The sequence below is a fragment of the Miscanthus floridulus genome, chromosome 3 (genome assembly GCF_019320115.1).
Source record: "Miscanthus floridulus cultivar M001 chromosome 3, ASM1932011v1, whole genome shotgun sequence".
Taxonomy (NCBI): domain Eukaryota; kingdom Viridiplantae; phylum Streptophyta; class Magnoliopsida; order Poales; family Poaceae; genus Miscanthus; species Miscanthus floridulus.
Window position 1 is genome coordinate 149126886 of NC_089582.1, and position 16518 is coordinate 149143403.

The 16518-nt window shown below is 45.8% G+C and overlaps 1 long non-coding RNA gene across 1 annotated transcript; it reads right to left on the bottom strand.

Moving 5' to 3' along the window:
- Positions 1 to 661: 661 nt before the first annotated feature.
- Positions 662 to 11373, bottom strand: LOC136547501 (uncharacterized). The gene is made up of 4 exons (XR_010781581.1): positions 11275 to 11373; positions 11108 to 11158; positions 10958 to 10991; positions 662 to 965 (listed from the first exon to the last, which is right to left on the bottom strand). It is a non-coding gene; the product is annotated as an uncharacterized lncRNA (long non-coding RNA).
- Between the last annotated feature and the right edge of the window lie 5145 nt (positions 11374 to 16518).

Genomic DNA, 16518 nt, shown 5'->3' on the forward strand with positions numbered 1-16518 from the left:
CGAACATGCGCTTCTGCTGGTACGGGATGCGCACGTCGTGGACGGGGCCGTAGATGCTGCAGTGGTTCGCCGGAGCCGGTCAGAAGAGACCGTGCATGGTTCCCGGGGGACTGGAGCAGCGCGCTGGTAGTGGAACACAGGAACAGTTAGTCCGACGGACAGTTAGTTACCGAAGTAGTTGGAGACGTCCTCCTCGCGGAAGGTGCTGTCCGCCGGGAAGGTGAGGTAAATCTGGCGCGAGCCAGGGTTAATCATGCTCGCCAAGGCCTCGTCCGCTGCCGCGCCATCGCTGTTGCTCCTGGAGAACACAGGCGGCGGCGCCCACGACGAGGGCGACGACACCGAGAGAGGCGACGGCACGGTGCCGGCACCACCGCCGCCACAGCGGCCGGAGTTCTGGCGCGAGAGGTGGAGCGGCGCAGGTGACGGAGGTGGGCGTCCCCGGGTGCCGGGAGCAGGCCGAGGTCCTTGCGCGCCTTGGCCATGACGGTGTGGAGCAGCGCCTCGGGGCCGAAGGCGAGGCGTATCATCTCTTTCTCGCCGTGGTCCTGGAGGAGGAGGAAGCCCATGATCTTGGTGGCGTGGTCTGGGTGCAGCGCCTGGATCCGCGAGAACACCACCTTGGTGGCATCGTAGGCGTCGCCAGGCCTAGCGCCGGGGCTCCGGCACTTGCTGGTGAACAGGGGCAGCTGGTGGTGGCCGTCGTCGTTGAGGAACACGAGCTGCTCCTGCAGCTGGAGCTCGTCGAGGAGAGAGTCCCCGGCGGCAAATAAGGGCGACGGCGGGGCGTTCCCACCGGTGGCCGGGCTCATGAGGTCCTCCCCGACTGCGGCGGCGGGTACTGCCTCCTCCGCCTCGCCAATGCTGGCGACGCTATTGCTCTGGGAGAACACGGGCAGTAGCGAACCCCCAATAGTAGTTTCTTCTCTTTCGAACGGCCACGTCTTTGCTTCAGATCGATGTACCTAAGTAAGTTTAAGTTGAAATTACAAATTAGAACTACCAAGCCTTCTAGTACTAGACCCAAGACTAAACTCATCCTTCAAATCTCATATGAAAATTCACCTTTGTATTTAAACAAGAGAAAACCAAGGGACTTGGCGACGGCTATCGTATATATTTTATATTAAAATTATAGTTTTAGTTTATTGTAATTTCTGTAAGTATAATGTGTAATTTTTAGATTTGAGAATAAAAAATTTCGCTGGAAATCTCGACTCATTAATTTCTGGATGCGTGCTCGCCGTTGGATCCAAAAATAAACAAAATAAATAAAATGCCACCACGTTCATGTTCACTTTACGCATGCCCAGGTTACCAACAGTTCGCGTTGCCAAATACCAACACGTTCATATTCCAATTAATATAAATAACAAGAGAATTTTTACAATGGTCGTCGAAAAATAGACAACACACGAGGAGCGATCCCACAGCTAAAAAAGCAGAGGAACTGAAAGAAACCAATTGAAGAGGCACCAGGAGCCATAAGTGCATACTAAACGGTGGACCATACGCACCAAGTGCATACTAAAATGAGTGGGATCGGCACCTAAAAAAATAATGCGATAATTCTATTTTCGAATTTCTTTTATATAGTTAAGGATAGAATGATAAATTTATAATAAAAAATAATATTTGAGTAGTATAGGGACGATTGAATTGAATTAGTATAGTTTGTCACACGCAGGTTCAGACCACGCCAACCCTCTCTCGTCTCTCTGTTCCTCCTTCTCACCGATTGACTTCGTGTTGCGGCGGCGCTAGCTGCCAGGGAGAGGGCGAGCGCGAGGGCAGGGCTGCGGCTGCCAGGGCACGCGATCCATCCTCACTAGTCCCCTGCGAACGGCGGCGCCAGCGAAGGCGTTGGAGGAGGCTGGATTGGGCCCGGCGGCGTCCGTGCTCCCGTTGGCGGCGGCGGCGGCCGTCCCCGGTGCCGAAGGGTGCGTGCGGCGAGGTGCGCTTGCAGACGCGGCGGTCCGAGGTGGCGAAGCTGGCGGAGGCAATGCCGTCCCCGACTCCCGCTCTGCGTGCCGCTCCTCTTCTCATGCTCCGCGCCTGCCTCGCCCTGCGCCGCCAGCCCGCCCGCAGCAGCCGTGGCGGGGATCGACACCGTGGAGGAGGACGACGTGCTGCTTGCTGCCGCCTGCGTTCGGCGTGCCCGCGGTGCACCTACTCCGACAACGTAGGCTAGGGGCAAGGCTGAGCAGGGAGAGGAGGACATGGCCGCCGACGCTGCAAACGACGTCGGGTAGTGCTTCGTGCCCCGCCCCTGCTGTTGTCGGCGCTCACTAGGCCGTGCCGGCAGCGGGGCTGCCTTCGTGGTGCTGCTCCCGTGCTCCAAGGTATGCAATAGCATGCGCTCCACCTGTTTGCTCAAATGCATGCGGGAGATGGAAATCAATTTTGGCCTAGGATTAGCGCACTGTAGAATCCCTACTGAAGTTTGGTGCACCATGTGTCAGCTGTTACTTTCAGTGTTTCTTGATCTATTGTTTATTTCTCTGATTCGTGCATCTCAGATCGCAGTAGAATCCCTACTGAAGTTCAGTGCTTGCTGCGATCCTTTTTTCAGGTTCTACTTGCATCGCATGGTCTGTGCATCGTATTGGTGCTTAATTAGTTCACTCTTCACTAACCAACCGGCTAAATTTGTCTCATGGTCTATGCATCGCATCTGAAATCATTGTTCTCTTTATGTATTTGTTTATCCTACTTATTTGGTTGCCGGAAAACAATCATGGGCATTCCTCATCTTCATTGGTACTACTTCGTATTGTTATAGGCTTAGAGCTTTTTATCACTCCATTAGAATTTATTAGTTCCCCACCGCCTACACCTACAGTGAGTAGTTGCAGCAGCAGAGCTTGGTTCATTTTTTGTTGCAAAATTCAGGATACCTTACCTTACCAGTTGTAGTGGTGTTCACTAAATTATTGGTGTTTTTTTTTGGAACAAAAAGGAGGAGTTGGTGTTCTTTAGACATTTTACTGGTTGTTGTTTGCTCACATTGTGCTTGTTTCTTGTCCCCATTAGATAGGGTGTTTGGCCCCAGTTGCTCTACACGACAAGTCTATGAGGAAGGAGCAAAAGAAGTTGCTCTTTCAGTTGTCAGCGGAATTAACTGTATGCACAAGAGAAACAGCTTTATTCTGACACTTCCATTTTCGGTGATGAACTGATGTGAGCTAACACATGTTTTGGCATGCATTTCTTCTTCTTGGCAGCAGGCATATTTGCCTATGGGCAAACAAGCAGCGGAAAGACTTATACAATGACGGAATAACATAGTATAGTATGCTTGACATCTATGACTACATAGATAAGGTATCTTCATGTTTTTCACTTTTATATTTTCTGGAACGCTATTCTGAATTTACTAGTGTTTCTTTGCATTTGAACCTCTTCTCCATGCTGCAGCACCCTAAAAGAGAGTTCATTTTGAAATTTTTGGCCATAGAGATATACAATGAAGCTGTGAGGGACCTTCTAAGCCATGACCCAACACCTCTTAGACTACTTGATGATCCAGAGGTACTCTATTCTTCTTTACTTGAACTCACCATAATTTGTTAGAATCCGTTTGGATGTAGATATTGGGGGAGCTAAAATTGAATTGGGTTCAATACCAAAGCAGCCATGGTATTGAAATGGCTGCAATTCGAATACTATTGTTTGGATGACCATTGAATTGGCTTTTGGAATCCTAGCAAGTAGCTCAATACCGTTTTCTGTTTAGATGCAAAAGAATGGAATTGAAATGTTGAGCCATGGCAAGGGAGCTCAACTACGGCCATGGGGGAGCTTGACCCTGGCAACGACGAGGGGACCTCAACCCTAGCCAACATGGCAGGCAGATCTCGCACTGTCGATCATGGTGGACCTCGCACCACCGGCCATGGGGGAGAGGAAGAGGAGGTCGCGGTGCTGTCTGATGTAGACTAGGCCTGATCTTCCAAAAGGTATGATAGCGTCGATTGGTGGAGATTCGACGTTCATGATCTAGGCTTTGAACCAAGACTGTTTCAGCCCTCGCAACCGTTACACCACTGCTCCGTTGGTTATCAACCACGCGAACGCGATTGACCTCGCCGAGAAAGCTTTCCTGCAAGCGAATCGAGAACACAAGCAAGAACGAGATAAACGCAGTCTGAAATTACAAATAAATATGAGGCTTATGATAATGAGAAAGAGTTCAAGTCTTTATTCGAAAGGACTAATCGCCACAGGTGAACAAGATCAAGAACTGGGGCCCTAGTTCACAGCAAGCGCCCTTGGCGGCGACAGTTGCAGCAAAACGATGTCTGTTTCACGAGGAAATCAAGAACTAAATAAAACTCAAAACCTAAGGAGAGCGACAGCTGCTATTTATAGAGTCTTGGGCGTCACCCCCTGGATGCGCCCCCTAATGGGCCCAAACACGATACACGGTCCAACGGACCAAAAGACGGTGTCGCAGCACCCTGGTAGATTCTGGACGCTGACTTGTTTCAACGATTCCCGTTGATTCCAAAGATCTTTTCACGTGAAACCACTTGGATTGGCTTCCTTATCAAATTAGCTTTTCAACCATATGTGGATCGTCGAAAACAGAGTCCGGATGCGTCCTGGGTGACTAGTTTAAGGTAGACTAGTCCCGGAGCCTGAGATGGGCTCCAACTTTAGTTGGACTGGGCTTCCACCATGAAAAAGATGAATTGGACGCCCATGCTGGACCTCTTCCTCTCCTTGACTTGTATGCGACGAAGTAGTGATGTCCTCATCACCGTCCATGGGGAAGAGAAAGCGGATCTCACGCTGCCGTCCATGGAGAAGAGGAAGAGGAGGTCGTCGGCCATGGGGAAGACGAAGAGGAGGTCGCACCGTCATCCAGGGGGAAAAGGAAGTAGATCTCGCGTCGCCGGCCATGGAGAAGAGGAAGAGGAGCTCCCCAGGCATGGGGAAGAGGAGCTTGTCGGCCACGGGGAAGAGGGGCGCTGGCCGCGGCGACAGGGAAGAGGGCGCTCGCACCGCCGCTTGCCTGCCGCCGAAGGGAAGAGGACGCTCGCCGGCCATGGGGAAGAGGGACGCTGGCCACCGACGATGGGGAAGAGGCCACTCACGCCGCCGCTCGCCCACTGTTGACGGGGAAGAGGGCACTGGCCCGCTGCCAAGGGGAAGAGGGTGCTCGCCGGCCACGGAGAAGAGGGCGCTCGCACACGATGAAGAGGCAGTCGGGTCCGATTCCACTCAATACGGAGGGGTCGGGCTCTATATTGGGATAGGCCCCTTTCAGTTATAGTTCAATACCAAGGAATTAGGTCTTCAATGCCAAATTTTAATTCCATGTGCATCCAAACAGCAGTATTGAGGAAACCTGATTCCAATTCCAATGTCTGGGCTCCAATATCTACATCCAAACACTACCTTATAGTTTTTTATGCTCCTATTTACAATACTATTCATGCTGTTATGTCAAATAGAAAGGGACTACTGTAGAAAGACTCCCTGAGGAAACTTTGAGGGATTATGGTCATCTTAGGGATCTTCTTGCTGTATGTGAAGGTGCGGAACTGAACTTGCTCCAAACGAAAGAGGTGCCTATGTTTTCCCCACATTATTTGATTCAATTGTTTTCGTGCTCCAGCTCAAAGGCAGATTGGAGAAACTGCTTTGAATGAAACAAGTTCCAGGTCCCATCAAATACTCAGATTGGTTAGTGTCCCTTTAATACTGTATGCTCCACATTGGTGTATTCTCGGCAACGCAAAGTCATTGAGCTCTTTTTATACATATCGTTGTGTATATAGAGGTCAAAATGGATGCAGGCGGTGCTCCACGGCTGCTAATTAATTTTGATCTTGCCAAACATGTTTTCGCTGATACTAGTGGTCCTTATGCTGCTAAGAACCTCCTTTCAGCGTTTTAATATTTGTTTGGGTGGTTTGCGTTTATAATTCACACGAGTACGAGGGGAGTGGATGCCATGAATGAATTGATGTAATTATGTGAAAGAAGCACAGAATGATATATGGTGAGCGAATCGTGAAAAAATCGCCCCTACATGAGGTGAATTGTTGGGTTTCGTGTTATTTGTGAATAATAGGCTATCCTTAGAATCCTGCAGCATATATACTGCATAATGCTTAAGATAATAATTTCAATCACGTGAAATAAAAATAAAAATGCTTCGAGTTTGTGAGATTTGAGTCCTCACCACGCTTGTGATCATTGGCGGACGTACGGGGGGAGGGGCTGCAGCCCCCCCTTGGGCTGCAAAAAAAATTAACAGGTTTTAGCCCAGCCCAAAACATAAGTCAATGTGTTGGTCTCACGGCCAGCAGAGCACCCTCACGGCCAGACGCATCGCCGCTTCTCCTCGCGCGTCGCGTAGGCGCAGCATCGCGCCCCGCCGTCGCCCGTCGTGCCTCCTTGCGGGCTCGCGGCTCGCCTGCTCGCGCATCGCGCCTCCCCTCGCTGGCTCGCTCCTTGCCCCCTCGCGGCCTCGCCCTCCTCCCGCCCCCTCTGCTCCGTGCATCGGCCAGCGAGGACGGGCACTGCCGCGCCGGGCGGCTAGAGCCAGCAGCGTGCAGCCGGCAGCCTGCAGCCAGGGAGGACGGGCGTCGGGCGGCTCGCGGCAGCACCGGCGCGGCCGGTTAGCCCCAACCGGCCAGCCCCCAGGTCCCAGGACAGGCTGACAGGTTGAGAACTGATCCTCTCTGTGGCTCTGTCACTCTATGCAGCTCTGCCCTCTTTAATTCCTCTTTTATTTTTTTAGTCAGTGATCCGATTGGTTTTACTTTGTAGTTGTAGAATGAAAAAAAAAATTTGCTAAGAAAGATGCTTCTACTCATACTGCTTCTACTCAAGAGAGTCAGGTTGTGCAAAAAAGACCCCGCATTGAGCTTGATATGAATGATATAGTTGCAGATCCATGTCTTAGAAAGCCAATTGATGAATTCCACCATGATATTAGGGATGATGCTAGGAGAGCATATTTACAGATGAGTCCATATCAACTAAATTGTGAGTATGAAAGAACAGCGTGTAAAACTCAAACTAGAGGTTTTGTTAAATCATGGTTTACTCAATTTGATTGGTTAGAGTACAGTCCTGCCAAGGATGCAGCCTATTGCTTTTATTGCTACCTCTTTAAGCCACCAGCAGCAAGCAATTTTGATGATAATGAGGCATTCACCAGAGTAGGGTTCAAAAATTGGAAAAAAGGAAAGGCTTCTTTGCTGAAGCATACTCAATCAATTGATGGCTACCATAGTGTAGCAAGAAAACGAGCAAATGATTTCAAAAATCAAAGGCAAAGTGTAGAACATGCGTGGGTAGTAACAACTGCAGCAGAAGAGGAGGCATATAAAGCTCGTTTAACTATAATGTTAGGCATTGCTAGATTTCTTCTTTTGCAAGCTCTGGCATTTCGTGGGCATGATGAGTCTAAAACATCTAAAAATAAAGGGAACTTTTTGGAGATGCTTGATTGGTATAGAAAGAAGGATCCTAAGGCTGCACTTGTGATAGCTGAGAATGCTCCAGGGAATAATCAAATGAGTTGTCTAATGATTCAAAAAGATTTGGTAAGGGCTTGTGTAGAGGAGACAAGTGAATTAATTAAGAGTGAAATTGGAGATCGTTGGTTTGCGGTGCTTATTGATGAGGCTCGTGATGCATCAATTAAGGAACAAATGGCCGTGGTTGTGAGGTATATATCATCTATTCGTGTATTTCATTTCTTTTGTTTTGTGGCTTCCAATTAACACTATGTTTCCTTTTGTTTTATAGGTTTGTCAATGATAAAGGAAGTGTGATTGAGAGGTTCCTTGGCCTACAACATGTTTCTGACACCACATCATCTTCACTAAAGGAAGCATTGGTTTCTATGCTTGCAAGATACGGGTTATCTATAGCCAAGGTTAGAGGACAGGGATACGATGGAGCTTCAAACATGAGAGGGCAGTTTCATGGGTTACAAAGGCTGGTATTGAATGAAAACCCTTTTGCTTTTTACATTCACTATTTTGCTCATCAATTGCAACTTGTGGTAGTTGCTATAGCCAGATGTTGTGCTTCAACTGATGATTTCTTCAATTATGTCACTTCAGTTGTCAATACTGTTAGTGCTTCTTGCAAGAGAAAAGATCAACTTCTCCAAAAACACCATGATACTCTTGTTCAGCAATTAGATAGTGGTGAAATATCTCGTGGGAGAGAGAAAAAATAAGAAACTAGTCTTGCTAGGCCTGGTGATACACGATGGGGTACACATCACAGAACATTAGTACGTCTTATGCTCATGTGGGAACCTGTGCTTGAGGTGTTAGAGAATATTAGTGATGATGGTACTGATGGGGAAAAAAACTATAGCATCTAGATTGATAGAAAAAATGGAGTCATTTCAATTTATGTTCATATTGCATCTGATGATTAGAGTATTGGGGATAACTCAAGACCTATCACAATGTTTGCAAAAGAAAAATCAAAACATTGTTCGTGCAATAGGATTGATTGGTTCTATGATGAGAAATATAAATGCCATGAGGGAAAATGGTTGGGATGATCTTTTAGAGAAGACAAAAGCCTTTGCTGCCAAACACAATATAGGCATTCCTAATATGGAAGATATGATACCAATGAGAGGTCGTTCAAAATGTCGTGGAGCCAAATATGTGACCTACTACCATCATATTCATCATGGGATTTTCAATGTTGTCCTTGATCAAATAATTTGTGAGTTGAACAATCGATTTCCAGAAAGATCAACTCAACTATTGAGATGTGTTGCTTGTCTTGATCCGACAAATGAGTTTGCCAACTTTGAGATAGAGAAATTAGTTGAGCTTGCTAAGATTTATAATGCTGACTTTAGTGATTATGAATGTGAAAAGCTAAGAACTGAGCTTGAAAATTTCATGGATGAAGTCAAACATGATGAAGAATTTTGCTCTTGTATTGATCTTGGTGGCCTTGCTGAGAAGATGGTTAAAACTGATAGACATACATATTTTCCTTTGGTGTATCGCCTCATTGAGCTTGCATTGATATTGCCCGTGGCAACAGCAACAGTTGAAAGAGCCTTCTCTACTATGAATATTATCAAGACCGACAGGAGGAATAAAATGAATGATGATTGGATGAATAATAGCATGATATGTTATATTGAGCGGGATTTGTTTGCATCCATTGAAGATGATAAAATTTTAAAGCACTTTCAAGGCTTAAGAAACCGTAAGATAAACTTGCCACCCAAGGTCCCAAGGTGCGTATTGTTTTAGAGCTTTTCTTTGTATTTGTTATCTTGGTTATTGAAGAAGTGTTTGACATTTAAAAATTATGTAGCATTGAGCGTGGCGGTTCAAGTGGTGTGAATTCTTGAAGATGGAAGACTCCTTGTATTTGTTACTTTTCTATGCTTATTATCATAATTCTATGTATCTTTGACTTTGAGCACTTTGAATCAATTATCTAATTCTATGCTTATTAGTGTACTGTGTCCAGCGAGCAAATTTTTTTTGGCCTATGTTGTTTAGCCCCCCCTTGGTCCGTTTCTGGATCCGCCACTGAACTCAACTATTGAGATGTGTTGCTTGTCTTGATCCGACAAATGAGTTTGCCAACTTTGAGATAGAGAAATTAGTTGAGCTTGCTAAGATTTATTATGCTGACTTTAGTGATTATGAATGTGAAAAGCTAAGAACTGAGCTTGAAAATTTCATGGATGAAGTCAAACATGATGAAGAATTTTGCTCTTGTATTGATCTTGGTGGCCTTGCTGAGAAGATGGTTAAAACTGATAGACATACATATTTTCCTTTGGTGTATCGCCTCATTGAGCTTGCATTGATATTGCCCATGGCAACAGCAACAGTTGAAAGAGCCTTCTCTGCTATGAATATTATCAAGACCGACAGGAGGAATAAAATGAATGATGATTGGATGAATAATAGCATGATATGCTATATTGAGCGGGATTTGTTTGCATCCATTGAAGATGATAAAATTTTAAAGCGCTTTCAAGGCTTAAGAAACCGTAAGATAAACTTGCCACCCAAGGTCCCAAGGTGTGTATTGTTTTAGAGCTTTTCTTTGTATTTGTTATCTTGGTTATTGAAGAAGTGTTTGACATTTAAAAATTATGTAGCATTGAGCGTGGCGGTTCAAGTGGTGTGAATTCTTGAAGATGGAAGACTCCTTGTATTTGGTACTTTTCTATGCTTATTATCATATTTCTATGCATCTTTGACTTTGAGCACTTTGAATCAATTATCTAATTCTATGCTTATTAGGGTACTGTGTCCAGCGAGCAAATTTTTTTTGACCTATGTTGTTTAGCCCCCCCCCCCCCCCCCCCCCCCCCGGGTCCGTTTCTGGATCCGCCACTGCTTGTGATAACAGGCGCAAAATGGAAGGTATATCGGAAATTGACTGAATGCGAAATATGAAGAACGTTAAAGTAAAAGTGGTGAGGAATAGTCGTGCTCTGCCAGGATCCGGTGATTTAGTTCTAGTATGACCGCATTGGTGTTTTATCCTTTTCTTTTTTATTAGGGCGAGAGGCAACGAATAGAACTCCTCGGCTTTTTCAGATAATGAGTTTCACCCTCTCTAACCATCTAGATCCTATCATTATGCCATTAGCAGGCCTAGAATCTTACATATGAATTCTGCAGCATCAGAAAGCATGTAAAAATGCAGTTCAATACATTCACTAATTTCAAAAAGGCAGTTCAATACATTCACTAATTTTAGAAAAAAAAAAAAGCAATGGTACTACTAGCAATAGCATGGAAATGAACATGGCATGCATTTCCAGTAAGCAAATTCTCACTCTAAACAAAATAAGGTCCTACTGATGTATGAACCACTTATTTGCACATATGAATTACGAGAAAGTAGGGTAGGTTTACCGGTGAAAGAGCACTGACTGTTCTGAATAACACGATAAAACATGAAATGTGAAACCCTAGCTCACCTTCGTATGGGAGCATGTTATCTCCGTCTTCAATCTGTACAAGCAGCAACAGTAACAGAGTGAATTGAGTCAGAGTGCACACGTATCGAGTTTGAAGGGGACAAAAATAGAGGAAAAAATCAGCTGTGCCCAACGAACGAGATAACTCACCGAGATCACATAACTAGAAGCGGCTTGGATCTACACTAGCAGAGAAGCAAACTGACGGATTGTTATGCAGACACAACCACATTTGCCAGCAAACCATAAAGGAGAGAATCGGGTTAGAAGGGAGACAAATCAAACCAGTTGAGGACGAGCAGATGGAGATCAAGCACCTTCAAACCAGCAGGTCCACCGCCTAGGCTACCTCCGGTGGTGGCGCACCCAGCAAACCATGCAATCAGAAGAGCTTCGAGTTGGATAGGAACAAATTCACTCCCTCCGTCTCAAAGGATAGAGTTGCTATGGAAAGCGTGTGGTCAAACTTTCTCAGCTTTGGCTCGGTTTATAAAAAATACGTGCAATATTTATATCTATAAATAAATTTATTATGAAAGTATATTCAACAATCTATCTAACGATACTAATTATGTACCATAAATATTAATATTTTATTAAATATATTTGATCAAAAGTAAAAGCTGCTGACTTTTTTAAGCGAGAATCACTTTTTATTTTCATACAGGGAGTACTCAAAGTCGGACAGAAGAGAGAGGCTGCGCGAGTTCCAATGTTTAAACAGTGACACTCTCTCTCAATGACTAGTGGCCAGCCACTGCGGTTCGGTGCAAAATTCCAATACCACACCGCCGAGCCTTGGATCGATGATGAACTGCGAAGGAGCGTGCGTGCGAGTTGGCCAACGCACGCACGCCTGAAACAAAGACAATACCAATTAAACTTATGTAACTTTTCATGTAGAAATATTGTAATACCTTCGATGCCAAATAAAATAACTATATATGTTTCAAAAATAAAATAACTATACAGCCGCATTCACAACGGGTCTGATGAGATTTAAAAAAAGAATTTGATTTCGGTAAAACAAAAATGATGCAGGACCAGGAAGTACTTTTTTCTTGTTAATTTCAGTCAAACAAGACAAGCTTTTTTATATATATCAAAAATATAGACGGCTTAGATGTGTTGTCTCGTTCCCGTTTGTCTTCTTCCCTTCGGCCGTTTGAAGATTCAGTAGATTGGCGAACGGCATAGGCCCAAATACATGGATCTGCGCAGCCGGAACGAAGAAAAAGTCCATCCGGCCTATTTCAAAGTCGTGTCAACATTTTGACCGAGTGAAGAATGAATGGACAGTTGTCGTAGATGGCAAATTTCGTCAACCTAGTAGGAACAGAAAATCCTGATGGGCCATAGGCCCATAGCTCTCAAGCCCAGAGAAAATCGCATGCACACCGTATCGTCTTAGAGAAAGCTAATAATACAATCCGTTACTTGGTCGAATGTATATCTACGGCCTACCTTTCAGCCCATCCAGTAGTTGATTCGTCTATTGCCACTTGTTTTATCTCATAAAGTTTATTGGTTGTTTTGCATAAGCCGGCTCTTCTCCTCCCTCCTCAACCCCACCTCAGTATACAGCTCACCTACAACCCCTTAATGTATACTTGGCTCTTTGCTCACGGCTCACGAGTGAGTGAGATTTTTTTTAGATAATGGAAGAACATCCGGCTTCATCCCCACAAGTGAGGAATTAGTCAAAATTATTACAGGACACAAATACTTAAAACAAAATCAATCTTATACGCCAAAGAAACTTAGTTTGTAAGCCTAAAGACATAATGCTGCCTAAGTCTAGAGACATAATGCCATCTATGAAGGTGAAGAAGGCCATTGCTGCGATCTCCGATGTACGACAAGTAAAGATGATGCGTTTTCTTTCTTGTCATCACAACGCCGCAATTGACTTCAATGACGAAGCTAATAAGTTTCTCAGAGTAAGACCTGCATAAATTTTTGTCACGAACCCGCAAGGGATCGGACGGATAACTGGAGTCGGAGAGTTGAGGTTGGGAAGAGCAAGGAGTTGCAGACGGGGAGAAGCACGGTAAGGCAGAGTTTGTTATTCAGAAGAAGAGTTGGTTTTGTGTTGTTCGATGCCGAGGCAATCGTTACAAGGCGTCTTATATATACGCCCACATGCGGCCAGCTGCCGTTACTCACGCCTAACGCCTGTTAACACACGCCTAAGCCTTTCACCCCACTCTGTCAGCAAGCGCCGTTGCGGTCATCGGTTATTGCCGGACGCCCGGCCAACAGTACCGCCTTTCCATTGAGCTGTGCGCTTGGTGATCCTGACAACTTTTTAGGTTTACAATCGTCAAAAACAATTCCGTTCCTTTTGAGTGACAGAGTTCCTGCAGCGGTCGGACACGTGGCGGCTGCGTTAGATATCGGAGACCTGCAGCGGTCGGACACTCGGATGCGACATACGCTCTGAGACTCTGACTGGTCGAAGAAAACCAACCGCGCGTACGTCTATCATGTTCCATGTATACAAGGATTATTAAACCCGATGATCTAATCCTGAAGAGATAGACGCACGGGAGGACGATGCTGGATCAGGTCGGTTCCAGCAATAATCTCCTTGTTAAATGCATGCATGGCATGATCCTTCTGACGACGACGCGCGCGCGCGGCGGGCATCAGAGATTCAGAGCAGATCCGTGCCTGGCTGCCTGCGAATAAATGAATGAATGCGTGGGTGCGCGCGATGCAGACGTAATCCGATGCATACCGGGCCGCCTGTGGCTGTGGCCTCCGCGACGATCCAGTCATCCAGATAACGATCTCCCACGCGCCATGACCGTGACCGGCCTGCGCTGAGCTGCCACGGCAAACTGCCCGGGGCCGGCCGGCCTCTCTCGTTATCTGGCCACGACGGGACGGGAGGCCGTAGCTAGGACGTCGCGGTGACGACGGATCCAGCACCAACGTCCACCGTCCACCCGTCGCCGGCCGTCTAATACCGTACGTCCCCATCCGTAGCTAGCTGTACGTACGTGACCAATAACAGAAAAGCGTCTCCTCCATTCCCAGCAGGCAGCAGGCCACCACTTCAATTCCCGCCGGCGCCGGCCACACTTATTGCATGCGATGCGACCGACGGATCGATCGAATGCATCTTGTTGCATGCAATCGGCCCGGGCGGCCATGCATGGTGACGTCCGCCCGTTTTTTGTTCAGTACGCAGAGCGATGGAACGAGCGCCCCTGCCTGCCTGCCACCTGAAAATCCCTACCATATACGTATCGTCAGGTCAGATTCAGGTTGGCTAATGTGCAGCGGAAGAACCGAAAACGGTGCTTACCGCCATTGACACGAGCATGCGCCGGCCGGCTGATGACATCCATGCGAGTACAACCATTCCATTTGCACGCCCGCCCATTCTAGCTACCTAACCTGACGCTGACGGTGAAGCTCCCTCTGTGTATGTTTGTACAGCTGCATGCAATGCACGCTACACGACCGACTGATCGATGATGTCCAGCCGACTTGCAATTTGCACGATGGAGTTCACCGGTAGACAAACGACTTTTGAACCACTTTGAAATTTGACTTTAGTCCCGGTATTTTTCACGTTTGGAACTAGAAAAACCTTTAGTCCCGGTTGGTAGCACCAACCAAGACTAAAGGTCCCTACCCAACAGCTACTACGGCAGGCTTTTGCTGCAGGGGACTTTTAGTCCCGGTTGGAGCTACCAACCGGGACTAAAGGTTAACTTTTACTCCCGGTTGGTCCCTCCGACCGATAGTAAAAGTCTACTCCCGACTGGAGGCTCCGTCCGGGACTAGAAAGGGACCTTTAGTCCCGGTTGCTGTCTTCAACCGGGACTAAAGGTCCCCTTCTATATACTCCTTCTTCCTCCCCGAGCCCAAGCCACTTCGAACTTAGTGTTCTTGCTTCATCGCCGGCCTCTCTTCTTCCTCATCGCCGGTAATCACAAGATTTCTTCGATTCCTCCATCGATTCTTCGGTTCTAAAGGTTACCCACTTTATACTCTCATGTTTCATCAGTAGCATATCTCATTTTGTGGACTAGATAAATATGGGTTTTATAGTGGATTTTTTTATTTGTAAGCCATTTAAGCTCAAAATAACTTTAAAGTTTGCATATTTGGATGAAGGAAGGTTAAAGTAGTTATTCAAAACTAGTATTCAGCTTTCATTTCTAGCATGCATAGCACACTTCATGGTTTAGAGATACAGAGAATTTTAGAGTTTTTTTATTTGTTTATAAAATGAGAAAATTATATTATATTAAAAATGAGTATAGAGAGTAGATGACAACTGCTTCCGGGTCCTCGGCCTCTCATCGGGTTTCAAAGCGACAAGTGGCTCTCATTGCATGCGACAAGTGTGAGGAGAAGATTGTGATAGAGTACCGGGTGAGGAAGGAGTGTCCCAACAAGGGCTGTATCTTCTACAAGTGTCTGGATCGCAATGTGAGTTATTTTGTCGCATTTGATGATTATGGTTAATTTATACTTATTTTCATGATGATTGTGATTAAAGTTCTAATTTTTTATTTTAATTTCAGTGGGATGGCACTGGATGTTCAGGCTGGTACTGGGAGGAAGAGTATGTTGAACACGTGCAAAACTCTCTTGCACAGACGGCTACGGCGGCTGTTGAGGCAGTGATCCTGCAGAAGAAGCCCATAGATGTTGAACAAACGCATGATCTGTCTGTTTTAGTTAGAATTAGTCGCGAAATCCTTATGCTGCTGAAGTGCATTTTAGCTTTAGTTTTTTTAGTGGTAGTTGGGATTGTCTACATTGTAGCGAGACTTTCATAAATTAATATCTTGTGTGGTGGCATGCATATCGTATAATTAACTAATTATGTTCTAGGTTTTAATATGGTATGTATGTCATATAATGCAGATGAGCCGGCATTGGATGTACAATGCTGATCGCCGCTCCCAAGAGTTCATTGATGACATGCATTCTTTCTTACGTGTGGCCGAGGCAAACAAACGTGATGGTTTCATGTACTGTCCATGTGCCATATGTAAGAACTTAAAGGAATATGCTAGCTTAAGGAGTCTTCATTCACACTTATTGAAGTCGGGTTTCATGCAAAACTATATTTGTTGGACGAAGCACGAAGAAATCGGGGTTGTAATGGAAGAAGGTGAAGAAGAACAATGGGACGATGATGACATTATTGCTGAATATGGTGGCTTCAATGATACTGCAATGGGAGAAGCTAAAGAAGAGGTAGGGGCAGAAGATGAGCCCGCTGATGATCTTGATCAGACCATTCGTGATGCACAAAGAGAACACGAAAGTGAAAAGGAGAAGATCAAGTTCAAGCGCATGCTAGAGGATCACAAGAAATTGCTATACCCAACTTGTGATGTGGGGCAGAAAAAGTTGAGTACCACACTGGAATTGCTGCAATGGAAGGCAAAGAATTGTGTATCTGACAAGGGATTTGGTGAGTTACTGAAAATTCAAAAGAAGATGCTTCCAAAGGATAACGAATTGTCCGCCACTACGTATGAAGCAAAACAGGTAGTCTGCCTTTTGGGATTAGAAATCCAGAAGATATA